The following is a 20,261-nucleotide window of genomic DNA, read 5'->3' on the forward strand; positions in this document are numbered from 1 at the left end:
ATACCAGAATAAGCATAGAATAATTTGAATACACTTTGCTCGTTTCCCAACCTTGTTTCACCCTATTGACTCGAAAAAATATGATATAAGTTATATCCTGTAGTGTAGGATTTGATTTGATCCCATGTCATGTTGGAGCAGTATCTCGCAATATTTACGACATTTAGAGCCAGTCCAGTCACCAGTTCATCAACTCTTTATTATCCGTATAAAATGTCATTGCGAACGATATAACATGTGTGTTCTCAATTGATTGTATCGTAATATGATATCGTTTGATTAACACCGTCACTGCTGATATTTGAGGTACCCACGCCACGACGAACACGCCAATAATGGAAGTTTTTTCTGGAATCCTATTACTATATTATAAATGCGAAAGAATAAGTTGTCGTATTATCCCTATAAATGCCGTACTTGTTTGAAAAAAGAGTCATATGAGACGCTAATGATGGATTTGATTTAAAGATAAGGAGATAGCTGATGTCGGGAATAACGTGCGTAAAGAAGGATATAACAACAATTGATAGTTATAATGCAACAATTGATTGTTTTGGAATCTTATTGTATATTATAAATTCGATAAAATAATTGCAATAAATTGTAAAAATATGATTTATTATAGTGAATTATTATCAATTCATAAAAACCAAACTTATTTCTATGGTCATTACTATTAATTCGATTTGATGTACTTTGCGTTAGGTTAGGTTTATTTTATAAAAAAGTTCTGGGAAGCTCCTATCCTTTGAAATTATATCAAATTATGTTGTTATATCATTTGAAATTATGTTAAATTAATGTTGGTATACTGATTATTACACACCCATGTCTGCCAGTAAGTACATTCGAGACATAAAGCTTTTCTTTTCTGCACGAGTGTTCTCCATACATTGTAGGTAATAAAGACCACGTTGTAATTTCTGAGAATTTTCATGAGAATTTAGTAAAATTTCGAAATTTAAATCCAGCTGCTCCACCTAGTTCACACTAGCTGGCATCCTTACATTGCTGCGTGTTCTGAGAATTTTACAATACAATGACTCTTTATTGTACACCAGATAGTAAACAATACAGAACACCAAGAAACTGAGAGGTCTGCAACACAATACAATGACTTTTTGTACACCAAATAGTAAACAATAGATACAGTAAAGAAATAAACGCCTCCAATCCTCTCTTCTCCGTGATAAGCTGCAGGGATTTGGGACGTGCAGCCGGGTTTTGAGCCGGTGAGAATCCGGCACTGTCTGGGATCCGGGTCCTCCCTCGCAGTCGTCTGTAATGGATTTCTACCGACTGTAAGCCCCATATCCTATAAAGTAGCTCATATAAAATTAAAGTCGACTCAGCCCCAAGAAAGTATACAGAGAAAGACGGAATTTACTTTTAAGTCTATGCAATACAATACAATAACTCTTTATTGCACAACAACAGAGGTATATACATATAGAGATTTTCTAAGGCTTAGAAAATCTCTATGAATCCTCCTCCTCCTTAGAACCTCAGGTAAGCAATAGGTGGCCTTATCGCTTCAGAGCGATCTCTTCCAGGCAACCTTTACAATGGACAGAAGTAAGGAATACATTTTAACAGGTGGTGCAATTTACAGTAGATTAGAGCAGTATCAAGAATACATAAAACTAACAGATACAATACACATACACAACAAATCTAAACAGATGGATAGGTAGATAGATATCATAACAACATATAAATAAGCTAACTATAACATTCATACACAAGATGACAGATAGTGCTCTCTTTGCGCGCCTCAAGTCTATCGGTAGGGAGTTCCACAACCGAGACAGTGTAAGAATAAACATAGAATTTAGAGTTTGAAAGAGGGACAGTAAGTTCTGAGAGCAACGAACAGAAGTAACATAGCTAAATCGCTCTTTAAGGTAGCAAGAGTTGCAGGGTTAAAGAGAATGCCGTAGAGAAGATGGAGAATATGAGAGTTTCAGCGAGAGCGGATTGGGAGCCACTTGAGCTGTGATCGGAAATAAGAAACATGATCATATTTATGTAGGCCAAATATGAACCGAGTGCACAGATTTTGAATTCGCTCAAGTTTATTCAAGTGCTCTTCTAAAAGATCGGGATAACAAATTGCATCATAATCGAAAATAGGGTGCAGTAAAGTCTATGCAAGCGCAACCTTGGTAGCAAATGGAAGAAAAATCTGAAGGCGTCTTAGGGATCCCATCGCAGCAAACACCTTCCTGCTAATCTCACACAAAAACGGAGACCATGACAGAGTGCTGTCCAAGATAACACCCAGATTTTTTACCTATTTTTTTTTAGTCTATGTTGAAAATTGGCCCACAGGCCCCACAGCGCAATCCATACAGTGACCTTAATCACTTATTATCCTCCAACCTTATGTCCAGTAAACCGCTATGACATAACAGGATTTTTATAATCCTGGCGCTCCTACGCATGCTAAATAACAAAAAAATAACAGACTCCAATATAGCCACGCGAAGGTACAGCTTTTTAGCACTGTGAAGATCTCTGAGCTAAGCTGTGATCAGACGGACAAACTAACAGACGGATGGACGAGAACATAAGCTTTCTTGTTAGTACTATAGAACCCTAAAAAGGAGCTCTAAGTCTAAGTAGATAGTGTTATATCCTAACACTAATCCTTATATACGTTTGTGTATTTATAATTATGAGTGGCTTATGACGTGACGGGACGGCGAGAGATTAAATGAATGGATCCCAAAATACCCGTGACGACCATGCACGTTGCACGCCGCAACAAGCTTGACTCATCATCATCATCTAAAGAAACTTCTGGATATCTCTCATCAACGTGCATCCTAAATCTAAAAAGCTGTTCCTTGAAGGGTAATGTAAACAAGAAATATGGACGAATTTCACGAAATAATTTCATCCGGGCTCGCACTTTACGGTACCACGAGATTTAAGGTAAAGAAAAACATCGTTAGGCAACCTGTACAAATCTATGACACAAACTTATTTTTTACTAAAACCCAGCTTAAAACAAAACAAACAACCCCCTGCAAGAGACGTCAGTGGCATCGATCCGAAAACGCAGACTGCGTTCAATGGTACGTGTGAAGCTCCCAATCGGCACTCGGCCCGCGTGGGAACGACGGCCCAAGTCTGAGAGGAGGCCTGCTGGACGTATGCAGGCTGGAATGATGATGATGATGATGAATGTGTCGTTAAATGGTCAACAGGCAGCCAAAGTCTAGTCGACCAAGATAGGGTTTTAATGTCATTTGTAGCGCTTAACCCTAAACTTGGCAAGGTGAGACAAGTGTACTGAATTCAAGCCCCGTTGGATTCTTGTAGAGCTAATTAAAATAACTTTAAAAAAATACAAACAGATTATCTTATTAGATACGCTGCCAATTGTAGGGTTAAAACGTCAAAGCCTATTTCACGCACAAGTCAATATGACGATCAGCCTTATTGTTACAAGCTTTTATTTAATTTATCTGTTCGTTTGCTTATTTATTTGGGTCAAATCTTGGAAGTTAAATTTGACCCACTTTCAGTAGTCCGATCGACTTGTTTGGTAAACTTATGTAAATTTGGTGACAATATAATAATCTGATAGTGTCATCGTAGTCCGGCCAGGATTGTCTCCACAGGACGGAACTCTTCAACGGTTAATGGCATCGACTTGAAATTTGGTAAGTATTCAAATGTAGTTTGGGTGACAATACAAGTACAGAAAACAAAAAGTACAGTCAGCAAAAAAAAGCTTGCATTAAAAATGTTTTTTTTACCAAAAACTTATTTTATTTCTGAAGTAGAACTGTCATTAAAATTGGTAAAGCACTTTCTTGGTCGACCAGTCATTGCTAACGAGTGTCCCCAGATAGCCAAAGCATCTTTGTTAGAAATAGACAGACAGTTATATGATTATTTGTGGCGCGAAGGGATCATGCTAATCTCCGGGCCATTGAGACCAGACAATAACGGAAGCTGCGCGTGCGACTGCAACACAACTGGATAGCGTTACCAGAGTTGCCATATACATAATGCAGGCTGTAAACTTCACGCTGCAATTTTGAGGACAGTGCCAATGACATCTACTGTACTATCAGCCAAATAAGTGGTCTATCAATTTTCAAACAAGTTCCTATCAAACGAATATGTCGCTAAAGTCGAACTTTCAAGTTGACAGACACGTCTATTGGCATTATGTTTTATGACATGCAAACGATTATGAACTTTAGGGTGGTAGACCACATATTTCGCTGATGGTACCTTACGGCACTAGACTGGCTGTTTAGAACAAAACGCGCAGCGTATCAATCATCAATATTACTTTGACACAACCCCTGTTACGGACGTCAACAAACTATAGTGAAAGGTTCACAAATCCTCGCTGTGGTCACATTTTGTAAGCCGTTTTGATGTAAGAAATACGCAGAGTCTATACATAGATGTCGAGGGCAGTGCTGATGAACGGAAAGTTTCACTTTCATATTACAAGAATGTTGAAACCTGTACAAAACTGCGAAGCAATTCAATGGTGTGTGGAGCTCCCTATTCGCACTCCGCGTGGGTACTACAGCCCAAGCCTCCTGTGAGGAGGCCTGTGCCCATCATAGACGTATATAGTCTGAGATGATAAAATTATCAAATGAGCCAATCGCAAGCAAGACTGTAGCGTCAAACGTACCTCAAGATACGAACGCCATCTAGCGGTATTTTCCCTGAAACACTCATTGGATAAATTCCCCCTTCCTTTGTTAAGTCGGTAGAAGGAATGCAGAGAGTCCCAGATAACTTTCCATTAACCTCCCCAGGCCGGGAAGTACATGCGTACTTAGGTATGGTAAACTCACACATTCCGCCAAAACAAAAAGGTTTTTGGAGTTTCTTTGCCGGTTTTTTTGTAATCTCATCTGGCAACACTGATCGACCGTGTCGCGATGCGGACGCTGCTAAAATTATCCTTTGGACAAATGCGACATGCATTGCATGTCGGTGTATTTAGGCATAAGGAAGGACGCACCCAGGAGAGCAGCGTGAAGTACTTATACATAGGTAGTGACACCAGAGCTGAAGTGAATGATACACCCAGCTGCAAAAAGAACTGTTTGCTCAAAAAGAGAATGAATGAAATAAATCAGTTAATGTCAAAATCCTGCTGTCGTTACCTACTGTTCTTGTGTGCGTGATTTCAACTCTGCGGGGCTACTCCGAAATTCGAAAATCGAAGTTCGTGTCGTTCCGTCCCTCTGACACTTATACTATTTAATAGGAGAGTGATAGGGACGGTACGATACGAACTTCGATTTTCAAATTTCGGAGTAAGTCACTGGTGGCACTACGTATACTTACCTAAAGTAAATACGGTTGCTTAGCAGGTTTGTTTCATAGGTTCGAATTTGCTTGATGCACTATTTATTATCAAAGAAAAGTTAGGATCTAGAAGATTAGCATAAAAAGCATAGTTAGAAACCAGGTTGATGTCAAGTTGCCAACCTATAAAACAAGTAATAGGTATGTTTCGTTTTTTTTAGCATCAGAAAGAAAGTAAGTGATCTTGACGTGTCTTTTTATTGAAAAACACTTTTGAAAAATAAATCACAGCAAATAGTTACAATTAGCAAGGACATTATGATCATTTACATTATTTTGGTATTATAAATAATAGTTACACTGCTTTTTTAAGTTTTTCAATAAAAAGACTCGTCAAGATTGTTTACTCTATTTCTAATGTTAAAAAAGCGAAGTATAGTATAGTATTCTTCTAACCTTAATAAACTCAATACGGCGGGGTTAGAACAGTAATTTATCGAGTGGCCGGCCGTTGACCCTCGTTGCCAGGCAACCAAGCTAAACAAACATTACTCCTGGCTTTGTTCAATATACTCGGTTCAGGCAATGAAAAACCACGCCTTCAAGACTTAAGCGTTGGTTGAAAAACGAATCCTACTATATACTATTTAAGCACTTAATCCTCCTAAAAATATTATATATAAACGTGAAACTGTGAGGATGGATGAAGGTATGAATGAATGAAGTAAGTACTTTATTCTGCTAAAAGGGTTGGTTCACAAACAAAACAAAACTACCCACAAATTATTAATAAATTTTTTAAACCGTCCTTCAAAACTACCTTGATTTTTATTTATTGTCAAGGCATGTTTTATTAACTAAAGCAATCAGCAATGGTAGTTAATAAAACATGCCTTGACAGTAAATAAATAAAAATCAAGGTAGTTTTGAAGGACGGTTTAAAAAAAAAAATTTGTGGGTAGTTTTGTTTTGTTTCATAAAACGTATGTGGGTACTTGGGGAGTTACAGTGACAAGTTAAAACGGTGGTTGTGGTTCGTTAGTCTAACAACTGGTAGCATGGTGTACGGTTGTGTCACTCTGAAGATGAGCTCTGGTTGAGTTCGAAACGCGTCAGTGTAGTGTGGTGGTGGTGATAGATGGGTTTGTGTGATTTGTGTGTGTTCTTACAGTGTGGAGGTGGAGGAACTGCATGAACACGCATATTTTGCATAAGCTTAGCTATCGTAAGGTCGCGGGTGAGCAAGGAAATTATTTTAGTTCAACAAAGTAGACATTTAGTACTTTGCTTGCAGGCTGCAGCAGCGAGCCACCAGCACGAGCGCTGCATACCCTGCTGCCTACTCAATGTACGCCATAGTGCTGCATAGACGTAGATCATATTAAGGTCGTGGGTGAGGGGTGAGCTAAGTAGTTGTTTATAGTTTTGAGATGTCTGAGGTTAAATTCAATGGATTCGCGAACCAAACAACATCCCGATACCGAATTTCACGACTGTAACGGCTGGCCTTCAAATCGTTTCCGTAAGTATTCAATGGCGGACTGCCAACAGGCAGATTTACGAACGCGCCGAGACAACTGGAGCCACCGGCGTCTGCGCAAGGGCGCGGAGTCCCGCCCTCTCACTCGTATTAAATAATATTAACGGCAGCGGGACGGCAAGACACTAAGTTTGAATTTTGCATTTCGTAGTATAGGGCTTGGAGCCACCGGCGTGTCTGCGCAAAGAAAAACGAAAAAAAAAATCACGTTACTTGCCTCAAGTGTAGCTCCAGTAGTTTGGGCGTTATCTGTCATTAAGTCATTCCGTAAAGTTAGTAGATAGTCTATGTAATAGTTTATGGTCAATTACCCATAAGTACCTACGCGATATTTCGGCGTATAACTTTGCGGTACCCGTTTCTATGTTAAACTTTCCCAACGACTATAATTAAGCTTGTAGCCTGATTTCTCAGCGACGATTATTTCCCGTAATAAAGCTTTCAATCTGTTTTATAGTATTTAATGTAGAGTATTAACTCAAGAACTACAAATTTACATACTCATTATAAAACAGTCAAGTCCCATTTCATAGCGGAACATTTGTAGATTGTACGACAAGTGCATAAAATGCTAAAGGCGCTATTTTACCCGAGACGTTTATATCCACTCGAGCCGCAAGCGAGAGTAGCTAGTTAAATCGAGTGAAAAAATATTTTTAAAACATGTTTTTCACTCTGCTTTGAAATTAAACAGCAACAGAGGAAACAAATGTTCATTTATGTACGTATTTTAAAACATCAGAATAATATACAGTTACAGTAGGCGATCTGCTTTATCTCGGCCCAAATGCCGTCGTCTAGACTATGTCTGGACATATTAAGAAAATGCGTCAGGGTTGTCATTGTCATAATATAAGTAGGCAAAAAATAGTTAATACGGTCAAGGGCATAAATATATATACGTCACCTAGACGTCAAAAATATCTATACACCTTTATGCTACTAACTAAACATAAGGTCGATGTACCTATATGTACATATCTTGACGCTATGGCTGTATATATGTTCTTACATTCGACTGTACAAGCCTTTTCAATGTATATTTCGTTTAGGTGCCGTACCTACTTGCATTGTTATCCTGTCTACATATCCGTAGCAATTAAGTCAATTCGACGATTAAAAGAGTGAAATTCAACTTTCCAGATTTGAATTGGACTTATTATTTTCGTTACTACTTAAGTATATTAAACCATTAGGCCTACGTAATGTAATTTAACAAACGCAAAAAAACACAACCAAATCGAAAACATCCTTTTGTGTCTGAAGTAAAAGATTTTTCTGCAACGTTTTTGCTCTGACATAGAAAAAGTTCAAACATAAGCTTAGCAGGGAGGTCGCCCCACAAATTAATATTAAAGGAGGGGCCGTTGCCCTATTGGTTTTCTATTAGGAAAGTCACGCAATCTCACTAATATGTACTATTAATAAAATAAGGTAAGTATTTTGTTTGAAAAGAATTATGACATATTTTTTGTTTATGCAAAATCGAGCACAGCGCGAGGAAATGTAAATAACTATTCGAAGTTTTCATCGCTAGCTGTCTCAATAACAAAAACGTCTCTAAAACCTGTGAAACGGTTTATCTGAAGATAAAACAAGCCGCTTTTAGTCTTTAATAACATGTAATTTAGCTAACAACGATCAATAAGAGTAACACAACAACAACGAAATTTCGTCCATTTTTGTTACAACAAACTTCCTTGCCAGTAAGTACTGTAGGAACTCTAGGCTGTATACCGCTGGCAGGTGGTAAAACTGACCACCTGGCAGGTTAGATTAACCTTTTTTTGTATAAAGGATAGGTTTTTTTATATTGTGTTTCTAGAATTTTACTTTAAAACAGATTGACAGCGGTATACATGCCGGGAGCGCAGATTGCTCCCGATAGCCTAAGCGGCTGGTGCTATTCTATGTAAATGTATTTATAAGTTCTACAATAAATCTGAATCAGCGGAATAATAGACTTGTTTATTTCTTAACAGTTTAAAGTCACGCGCGTTGATCCCCAGTACCTAAGTTCTTACCAAGTTACAGTCCCCACAGTACCTACCTACAGTACTATAAGAGCTTCAGGCTCCGATTCCACGAGAGATGAACCAGGATGTGTCGCGAGGAATATGTTTTTCATGATCCAATAGAAATGCTTCATTTACCTCGCCTCGCTCCACTCAGCTGTTTCCATTAGAGATGTGCTGTGCGAAAATAGGTAAATGAATCAATTCTATTGATTCATGAAAAACACTCCTTGCAATGCAACACATTTTCGCACAATCCTTGTGGAAACGCCGCCTTGGCGTTTTATATTGTAGATTAAGGATATTATTATAATAAACACTAGCTTTTGCCCGCAGCTTCGCCCGCGTGGAATTCGATTATCGCGCGCTGTTCCCTCGGGAACTGTGCATTTTTCTGGGATAAAAAGTAGCCTATGTCACTCTCTGGCCCATAAACTATTTCTATGCCAAAAATCACGTCAATCCGTCGCTCCGTTTTGACGTGAAAGACGGACAAACATATACACAAACATAAAAACACACACACTTTCGCATTTATAATATTAGTATGGATTAAGGAGCATGTGCATTTTTATCTAGGTAGTTTGTACCAGCGTTCTTTTTCAATTATACATATTAACATTTCATTTTCACAACCAGCCAGCCATAACTACTAAATTAATAAAACATTTAATAGTAGAACAGACTGTAAAATCTAGTATGACGTAAAGTAACAGATGTCGTGTCATAAAACAAGTTTCCTCATCGCAACGTCTGTCATTTTCAAATGTTATAACTCAGCTTTCTGACGTAAACAAAACATAATAATTAATGTCGTGTGTTAATAAATGTCGGGAAAAAAATGCTACAAAATTTTAAAAATTGTTATGTTTATGAAGGTAGAGTCGTAAAATTCAGTATCTAATTGTAAATAGAGTCTATAATCGTAAATTGTAAAAGACCAGACCCGGAAGACCAATACAACACTGGCTCTCGAGCCGGCATTATGCTGAGGTGGGTCCGTGTCGTGATAGTTGCTTGATTACATTGTTATTTCGTATGCCTGTCGTTTATGTAACTGTCATGAATAAATGTTTTTTTCTTTCTTTCTTTCTTTCTAAAGTATGAGATGATACTTGGTACGTAGAAAACTCAAAAACCGAAATGAAACACAGACAACTTTTTATCCCGATATAATATAAAACTATTGATATCGACATTTATCATTTAATTTAATATATCTCTAAGATGCAGCGTAAGATTACAGTAATATTATATTTTAAATGACATAAATATAAGCTAAATAATACCAACCTTAAAAAAGAAATCCTTCCTTTAGTCCTTAAAAAACGCTCTTCGGAAACGCACTTTAAATTTCAAATTTCGAATGCACCACTGACGCGCGTCGTTTCCCGTTCGGAAAAAACAAAATGGCGTAACTACACTTTGCACCACGCGCACTAAATTATTAGTTTTGTTTTCGTATTCGTGTTAAGTTTAGTTTTGTTAGTTTGAGGGGTTAGTTGGGAACGACGGGCGGACCGCACGGAGAGGACGCTGAGACTGAGTTTCAGTGGGCGGCCCGAAAACGCCGCCGCCGCCTAGCGGGAAAGTGGCGCGCATCATGCAATAACTATGAACTTGGTGGATAAAAATATTGAAGAACCAAATGGAAAATGTGTAAATTAAATACATAAAGTTTTAAAAGAATAATTAACAAAATACACAACGGTAATGTCATATCCAAATCCAAATTTATATATAAATGCAAAAAAAACTGTGTCTGTCCGTCTATCCGTCTGTGTGTTACCTTTTCACGCTTAAAACATTGAACCGATTTAGATGAAGTATAGAGATAATATGAGCCCCGGGATAGGACATACATAGGATAGTTTTTATCCCGGAAATTGCATAGTTCCTAAAGGATAGCGATAAAGGAATTCTTCGCTCTCTTTGTCAAACGATATAGGATTAGGGTGGAAAGAGGTGAGGACTGCGCTCACGATGATAGAGAATGCAGCATCAGATTTTAGGTCTAGTAATCGACAAGCCTTCTCAACGCAGCAGTGGAACGTAAACAGGCCAGCCTATTTCCAGCCTGAAATTTTGAAGGGGGTCACTAATAATAATTTCGGCTAGGGGCAAAAAAATATTGTTTTTTTTTGTAAATTTAGAGATTTTTCAATTTAACGTGTACGATTTGGGGGGGGGGGTTATGTCCCCTGTGTTCTCAGTTTATTATTAATTAAAAAAATACTCGTACAAAAAATCAACTGATTTTTTGCAATTGGTCCCACTTGCATAACTCGTCCACATTTAGTACAACACGCACTAAAGCCAATGAGCGAATTCAAAAGCTATCGACCTAAAAATAACGATAACGTGCGCCTAAAAGAATTGTTTACACGCCGCGTGCGCAACTAAGCTCTGCTTATGGTCGCTAGTGATGTGCTTACCGTTAACCAATCGAGAAAGAACGGTTAATTTTATGCAATTCAATAAAATTACACATTACTTTTCACAAACACACTTAACACTCTTGAGTAGGAGAAATTCGGTACATTGTTTTTTTTTATCAACCGCAACGACGCGTGCAAGACAGCTACGTTTGTGCGACACGTATATGTTTTCATGTATGTTTTTACCAGATATTGCCTGCGACTCCGTGTACCAATAGGATAGGTAATTCGTTTATCTCCATCCCGCGGGAGCTATGCAATTTTAGATTAAAAACTAGCCTTTGTTTATATTAGGTTTTCAAACGATCTCCATTCCAAATTTCACCCAAATCGATCCTACGGTTTCAGAGTGAAGAGGTAAGTAACAGACCGACAGACAGACAGACAGTTACTTTCGCATTTATAATATTAGTAGGCATGAATGCGAAACCACATATATCACAAAACTCGCGCGCCTAAACGTATGTGATATCCCACACTTCAGTCGACTCGTGACCACAGCCGCTACTATATGGTCGAAGCGACGGTACCGTAGCCGGAAGACGTCCACTGCTGAACAAAGGCCTCCCCCATAGAACGCGACAATGTACGACAACTCGCCACTTACATCTACCAGTTGCCCGCACCTCTCACGATGTTGTCAGTCCATCTACTGAGACGCCTGTCAAACGCTTTGTCTTCCGGTGCGTCGCCACTCGAGGACTTTTCTCCCCCAACGGTTATCTGTTTTTCGAGCGATGTGGCCCGCCTATTGCCACTTCGATTTGCATATGCTTCGAGCTATGTCGATGACTTTATAGTTCTCTGGCGAATTTCCAAAATAGTCCGTAAGTAATTAAGTCCCGATAAATAATAGTCCAAGTGTAATTTAAATTCTTTTTCCGGTTAGATAACTGTGCTCTTTTTTACTACCGGTTATTTTGTGAACCGCCAATGTCCAAATCATTAAAACTGCTCTGTTTATCAGTGAAGCTGTGTCGTGATACAGTTACAAAAACATTTACTTTCGCTGAATAAACCTTGTAACACACATTTATATCCAGTTACAAGATCATGCTTTAACGTTTGTTGTCCTTAAATGGTTAATTTGTCTTATTCTTAGGGTTCTGTACCTCAGTCGGCAAAAAAGAAACCCGTATAGCCTCCTGGGTCCTGACGTTTCTTAACAAACTTAGTGCTTGACCTAGACATGGTTGACCGCTTTGTTATTTTGGATATTATTTCAAAATTCTTAGAATTCTTTATTCAATGAACAATTTGTACTTTATAAAGTACATTCGGCCGTTATTCTTAGTGTTAATTAGTCCTTTATAAAGTACACGAGGACCCAGGAGGATAGGATCACTTTATTCCGTCCGTCTGTCTGTTAATAACCTTTACCTTTTAACCTTTTTCTAAGCAGCGCCGGCTCTAATCCTTCCTTGTTCAAGGTAGAGCGCGATTGTATACACCACTTCCACGTGTAGCACAGCACAGCTTAGCTCTCAAAAAGGTGCCATCATGATTTTTTGGACACTGGAAAAACACATTCTGAGAGGAGGCCTGTGCCCAGCAGTGGGATGTATATAGACTGGGATGATGTTGATGATGAGGGCTCTACAATACAATACAATACAAAGACTCTTTATTGTACACCAGACATAGTAAGCGATACAGAAAACAGATACACAGAGAGAAAATTACAAGGTGAGCAACAGATTTGTACGGAACCCTCGGTCCGCGAATCTGACTCGCACTTGGCCGGTTCTTTATTAATTTGCTTGCCAAGACTGATCTAAAGTTACGCAAATATAATAAAATACCGAGTACTTTAAAAGTTTATTGTGTAACATTATGAAAGGGAACTTTATGAATTAAACTAAAAGGTACCGAGTCATAAATATATTTAGTAGGTACGAATACCAAAAGACATCAAAAATATATATACTTACTCACTTAACAGAAGGTCGACGTATGGGTATTTTACCCTATAACTATATAGATATTTATGCCCTCGACTGTACATTAAGAAAGAAGTTCCTAAACGTCCTTTCTGACTTCAGTCCCCGGGCATCATCTGCCTGGAAAGATATCTCTTCGTTGTGGCCCACCCCTACAATAATAAGCAAAATAGGTACTTACTCGTACATGATGCGCATCATGATGTCGTATTGCGCATGATGTAGAAACGCGAGTGACACTTAATACGACTCACTGAGACAAAACACCAAAAACGTTCAAATAACTGGTATTCATTATGTTATCTATAATATAAAAGTGAACCGCCAGAATGGGACAAAAAAATGAGACAGCAGGGTGGTGCTCTACAACACCATTTTGACACGTTTCTCCCAAACAACGCATTATTTCTCTGGAATTTTAAAGCAATTCGATTCTTTGACCTTGGGAATCGCGAAAAACTTGAGCAAATATGATATTGGGTGAGTACATTTTGTATATTAAGCAAAATAAAATCACAAGTTCGAATTTAGAGCCAAAAACGAGCGATCTATTATCTATGCCAGTGTTGCCAGTCAGGTTAAATCTATTCATTATCCTGCACAGTCTGTAAAGCTCTTTACCATTCATTGCCGTGCAGTTTACGAGTCATAAAATTTGGTATGTAGATAGCTGGATGTCTGAAATAACACATAGGCTACTTTTATTCCAATATTCCCACGGGTTAGTTGTTCTTAACACAACACCTCAATGAAGATTACGATATAAATTTTGGGATTTCCCACAGGAATGTAGTAAAATCCCGGAATTTCAATTGTAGCTACCAGATCAAATAGTTTAGGCGTGCGAAGCCGCGGGTAAACTCTAGTTACTGATAAACACGAAATTTTAATCAACACACACATAATTTAAAAAAGTCACATCACCACGTATTCCACCAGCCCATCCCTACGATTCACTTCATGAGTATCCAAAAGAAAATCAAAACAAACTAAAGTTCTTCATGTAATCTCATACCGCTGCGTTATAGCAAAAACAAACTTAACACCCACTTTTAAAACATGGTGCAGCGGCAAATTAAAATACCTAGCTTCCGTGAAAGTTCGTAACACGTAGGTATAATTTAGAAACTACAAATCAATTCCACGTGCAATGAGATGACGGGAAACAGACGCGGGAAAGTAAACAACCTCTTTAATGGAAATGAAAATAATGCAACCTGTGCCCTTAGTGTAATTTTCGGTTACAAAATACGTCCCGATCGCGTACGCGTTAAAATCTCAATTTGTATGAAAACGCGAACATCGCAAACGTTCCGCTAGAGGCGCTCTTCGTGTTTCCATATAAATTGAGATTTTAACGCGAACGCGATCGAGACGTATTCTGTAACCGAAAAATTACACTAAGGGCACTGAATTTAATTTAACGCTGCCTTTACGCCACCAGCGACTTGCATCATTCTTAGGGTTCCCTAAGCTGCCCCTGCCCAAAGGGTACCCTCGTGGTTTGACCTGGCCCTTTACTACGAAGTGCAAAATTCGAACTGCGTATCTTGCCGTCCCGCTGACGCTTATATTATTTAATACGAGAGTGAGAGGGACGGTACGATACGAACTTCGATTCTAGAATTTCGTAGTAGCTTCTATTGTCGAAGAGGTGTGCTGAACTAGTGCTGAGCGGAATGCAATCAAGTGGTATCATTCTGTCATATATAATCATAATTGTTTAAACCGAATAAGTAGGTCTTGAATTTATATTACAAATGCGATAGTTTGCAAGTCTGTTTGTTTGTTTGCACCTCATCACGTCTCAACCGCTGAACCGATTTAGATGAAATTCGGTATACAGATAGTTTGAGCCCGGTGAACATAGGATACCTAGTTTTTATCCCGGAAAATTGCATTGTGTACGCGGACGGGGCAGTCGCGGGCAACACTATTTCAACTAGCATTTATCCGTCGCTTGGCCATCTACGTCCATAGCATAAAGTAGGTCTAAGGTAATTAATAGTTACAGGGCTACAACGCCACAGACTGCGGTTGAAGTCTGAACCTGAACTCTGTGACCCACACAAGAAACGGTTTTTTTAGGGGGCTACTACAAAATTCGAAAATCGAACTTCATATCGTACCGTCTCTCTCACACTTGTATTAAATACCTAATATTGTACCGTACAGCGAGACGGCAAGACATCGAATTTTGCACTTCGTAGTACGTCGGGCCAGTACGGTGGTAAAAAACCCTTCGTACCTATATGCAGGTCCGACTCGAACTTGACCATTTTACAACCTATTATTGCTCAACCTCAATAAAAAAAATTAAATACTTACTTTACAATCTTGGGGCGCTGTATCTATGGAAACAAAGCTTTTACCCGCGACGCCGTCTATGAAGAATTCTTTTGTCACTGTCTCGTGAGAACTAGATATGCATTATTCCGTGACAAGAACTGTGCTATGTATTTCCCGCAGGCTTTCAAACTATCTCCGTACCAAATTTCATCTAAATCTGTATAACGATTTCAGCGTAAGGTAAAACCAGATAGACAGACAGAATTAATGCGTTTATAATATTATGTTTATATAAGTGATAAATTAAATGATAATAAACTATTTAAATAATAAATCTGGTTTATTTAGGACTTGTACGATCGGCTCGCATTTGAAATGTGTCAGATAGGACGACAGACCATTAGAAGAAACTATGACTTGAAAGTCTTGAATTGATGGAGGTTTTACATTTCCAACATTCCCCCTAAATTCAAGCTTTCTAACATTCATAATAAAGAAAACTTAACAGTATAACTCCTACATGAGCCATTAAACAAGACATACAACTTACATGTCTGACAAACATATTAAATTTGCATTTACTTTGATACAGAAATAAAGTCAGACATTCCAAGTTTAGATCTCAAAAATTGAAATTTATCTTTCGACAATGCTTTGGTAAATATGTCTGCAAATTGATTTTCGCTGCTTACAGCCTTCAGATCAATTATTTTTTGATGGAACTTCTCTTTAACAAAGTGGTACTTAATATCAATGTGCTTGCATCTTTTATGAAAGTTTACATTTTTGATAACGCTTATTGCACTTTGATTATCTAAATGTAAGCACATCGTGTCTTGTTTATAATCACCAATATCACACAACAATTGTCTTATCCACATAGCTTCCTTCGTTGCGGCACAAGCTGCCATGAATTCAGCTTCAGTAGTTGACAGAGCAACTGTTTGTTGTCTTTGACTGGACCACGTTACGGCCGCTCCATTTTTAATGAAAACGTAGCCTGTGACGGAACGTCTTGTATCGAGATCGTTGGCGTAATCAGCATCACTGTAACCAGTTACTTCTGCTGGTTGTGACGATTGTGAGTAATACAACCCGTACTCTTTTGTTTCTATCAGGTATTTGAAGATTTTCAGTATTGCGTTCCAGTGTGATTTGTTGTAACAAGTAAGAAATCGACTCACCAGACTCACGGCAAACATAATTTCAGGTCGACTCACTGTAGCCAGGTGCATGAGGGATCCCACCGCCTCTCTGTAAGGGATATTCTTCTCTGGCTCACCTTCTCCCTTTTGTAACTTAACATGGGGGTCAACCGGAACACTGTTGGGATTAGCATCAGTCATGTTAAACTTGTTTAACAAATTTTCCACATATTTAGTTTGATGAATAAAAATACCGTTACTTAGTATTTCGATCTGCATACCCACATAGTTACTGACTTTATTCATTATTTTTATTTCAAATACTGTACTCAATTCCTTAGTTATTTCTATCAGTGTCGATTCATTTTTAGAAAATAACAATCCGTCATCGACATATAGACAAAGATAGCATTTCTCATTATTGACTTGACCAACATAAACACAATGATCAGCCTTGCTATTAACAAAACCAAATTTCTTAAGGACAGAGTCAAATTTCTTATTCCAGCATCGGGGAGCCTGCTTCAAACCGTATAGTGACTTGTTGAGCTTACATACCATGTTGTCTTCACAGGGCAGACCTTCAGGTGGAGTCATGAATATGGTCTCCTCAAGCTCACCATATAAAAATGCAGTTTTGACATCAAGTTGAAGCAGTTTAAGATTATACTGGACAGCCATGGACAATAATAAACGGATTGAATCATACCTTACTGTCGGAGCGAACGTTTCGGTGTAGTCGATACCTGCAGTTTGTGCAAAGCCCTTTGCACAAAGTCTCGATTTAAAACGTGGACCTGTTGACTCTTCTTTTATGCGGAACACCCATTTGCATCCTATTATTTTGGCATTTGGAGGTTTTTCAGTCAATATCCAGGTTCTGTTTTTCTCATGAGCTTCAAGTTCTTCATCAATTGATTTTATCCATTCATCTTTGTTTTCTGAACTAATCGCTTCTTTGTATGTTTCAGGAATACCAGGCGTCACTGAACACAGGTAAGTATTTTCTTCAGAATGGACTAAATTTAAATTCTTGTTATTGATTTTATTTCTGGGTCTCAAAGTAACTTTACTTATTTCAGGAGAATCAAGACTGGTATCAGGTATGTATTCACTGTCCGATGATTTGTTTCCTTTTACAGTTTCATATGAACTTTCTGAAGTGAAACTTTCATTCATTAAACTTTCTTCTTCTTTTTCAGGTTTCTTCGTGGACATTTCTACAGGAACAAAGTCTCTCTCACAGTAGATTCAAGAAACACAGCATCTCTGCTTTTTATTACCTTTCTGGAGTTGGGTAATATAAATCTATAACCTTTTGTGTGGTCACAGTATCCAATAAAGATCATTTTGTGTGCTTTTGGATCCCACTTCTTGCGCTTCTCTTTAGGCAGGTGAACCATGGCTTCACAACCAAAGATTCGCATGTGACTCACATTTGGTTTCAGACCGGACCACATTTCTACAGGAGTTTTAAACGACAGGGACTTCGTTGGAGAACGATTGATGACATAAGCAGCAGTATGTATTGCATCAGCCCAATACAATTTTGGCAGATTAGCATTGAGTAGCATACATTTTGCTCTTTCTACCAACGAGCGGTTCATTCGTTCAGCAGATCCGTTCTGTTCAGCTGTGTACGGAGTGGTTGTCTGATGTATAATTCCAGCGCTTTTCAGAAAATCAGAGAAATTTTTGTTATCATACTCCAGTCCATTATCTGTTCGGAGAATCTTTATACGAGCATCTAATTGGTTCTCAACTTCTTGTTTGAATTCTTTAAATTTATCAAGAGCTTCAGACTTGTTGCGAAGAAAGTATACGGAGATTCTTTTGGAGTAATCATCAAGAAAAGTCAAGAAATATCTGGCACCACCAAGAGATTGTGTTTCCATTGGACCACATATATCGGAGTGAACCAATTCAAGAGGTTTATTAACCTTTACACCTGAACTCTTAAATGGTAATCGTGTCTGCTTGCCTTCTTTGCAAGTGATACATGTCAGATTTTCTATTTTATCTGAGAAAATTACATGTTCGGTATTTTCAGACATTTTCTTTAAACTGTCAAAATTTAAATGTCCCATTCTCTGGTGCCATAAATAAATATCCTGCTTTTCAACACCAGACATGTATGCATTGCCTCCTGGCATATTCAGCCGGTACATGTTGTTAAAAACACTTGCAGTAGCTACAATTTGACGTTTGCTGTTCAAAATGACACAGCCGGACTTATCAAATTCCACATGGCCACCATTTTGAGTAATCTGACTCACGGATAGCAAATTTGTTGCTAGTTCTGGAACATATAACACATTTGTAAACAGTACCTTGTTCTCTTGGCCTTTATCATCGCAAACATTAAGGCTCACTTGTCCTGAGCTTTGCACGGATAACATTTTATTATCAGCAACTCGAATATTCTTTATTACAGAGGATGTTTCCAGCAGAAATAAGTTCTTGTTCTTCGTCATATGTGCGGAGGCGCCAGAGTCTATGTACCAGGCGTCATCATAATGAGAAGAGGCCACAAACACAGCAGCATAAGAAGAGGTAGGTTTCTGTACCTTATTTTTAGGTTTAGTTTTGCAGTCAGGGCTCTTATGACCATATTTGTTACAGGAATAACACCTTGGACCCTTGAATTGCTTCTTGTCACTGTTATTAAAATTCTTCTTGTTCACTGCAAACGCTGTAGTGTTATTTTCAGTATTTCTGACATCTTGTAACAATTTTGCTTTCACAGAATCTGCGGATATCTTCGTGCCGGAGCTTTCAATAGCTATAATCATTGGCTGATAAGATTCTGGCAGACCGGAGAGCAGCAGTGTACCGAGCCACTCGTCATCCACTTTGAAGCCAATGTTCCGAAGCTTATGAGCTGTTGACATGATCTTGCTCACATATTCCTCAATATTTTGACATCCACTGAGCGAAGTATTGCACAAGTCTCGCAGAAGACCTACTCGGCGTGTCAGCCCGGAGTCGTCAAAGGCCGTTGCCAATTTATTCCAGACAGCTTTAGCCGTGCTTTCTTCCTGAACGTGAACATAGTTTATCGGATCAATCAAGAGAATTATTTTGTTCTTGCTTTAATGTCTAGTTTTGGGTCTATTTTTGCCGATGGGTCGGAATTTTCAATACAGCACCACAAATCTTCATGTTGCAGATATGTTTTTACTGCAAACCGCCAAGTGGCATAATTTTCACGGCCGGTTAACTTTTCAAGTAATGCCATTGAATTGTTCGATGCCATTTTAGGCGTTTGAAATTGAAAATGAAATCACCCAATTCAAAAATGAAAAAACGACAAAACACGGTTTCGAACGTTCTCGACTGTCACTATTTGAGTTCACAATTTTTAGTCTGAAATTCACTAATATTTTATAGAAAGCACTTCACTAATAGTTCCTGGGCTATTCTGGGCCCATAACCTGATAAATTAAATGAAAATAAACTATTTAAATAATAAATCTGGTTTATTTAGGACTTGTACGATCGGCTCGCATTTGAAATGTGTCAGATAGGACGACAGACCATTAGAAGAAACTATGACTTGAAAGTCTTGAATTGATGGAGGTTTTACATTTCCAACAAGT

The 20,261-nt window shown here is 38.3% G+C and overlaps 1 protein-coding gene across 7 annotated transcripts in view; it reads right to left on the minus strand.

Moving 5' to 3' along the window:
* LOC141436292 (uncharacterized) overlaps positions 1 to 10,430 on the minus strand; it is a gene marked incomplete at its 5' end in the record, with an annotated part of 183,851 nt that extends 173,421 nt beyond the window's left edge. For all 7 annotated transcript variants that reach the window (XM_074099201.1, XM_074099199.1, XM_074099202.1 and 4 more), the window contains 1 exon segment: positions 10,144 to 10,430.
* Positions 10,431 to 20,261: the final 9,831 nt, after the last annotated feature.

The sequence above is a fragment of the Choristoneura fumiferana genome, chromosome 16, assembly GCF_025370935.1.
Source record: "Choristoneura fumiferana chromosome 16, NRCan_CFum_1, whole genome shotgun sequence".
Taxonomy (NCBI): domain Eukaryota; kingdom Metazoa; phylum Arthropoda; class Insecta; order Lepidoptera; family Tortricidae; genus Choristoneura; species Choristoneura fumiferana.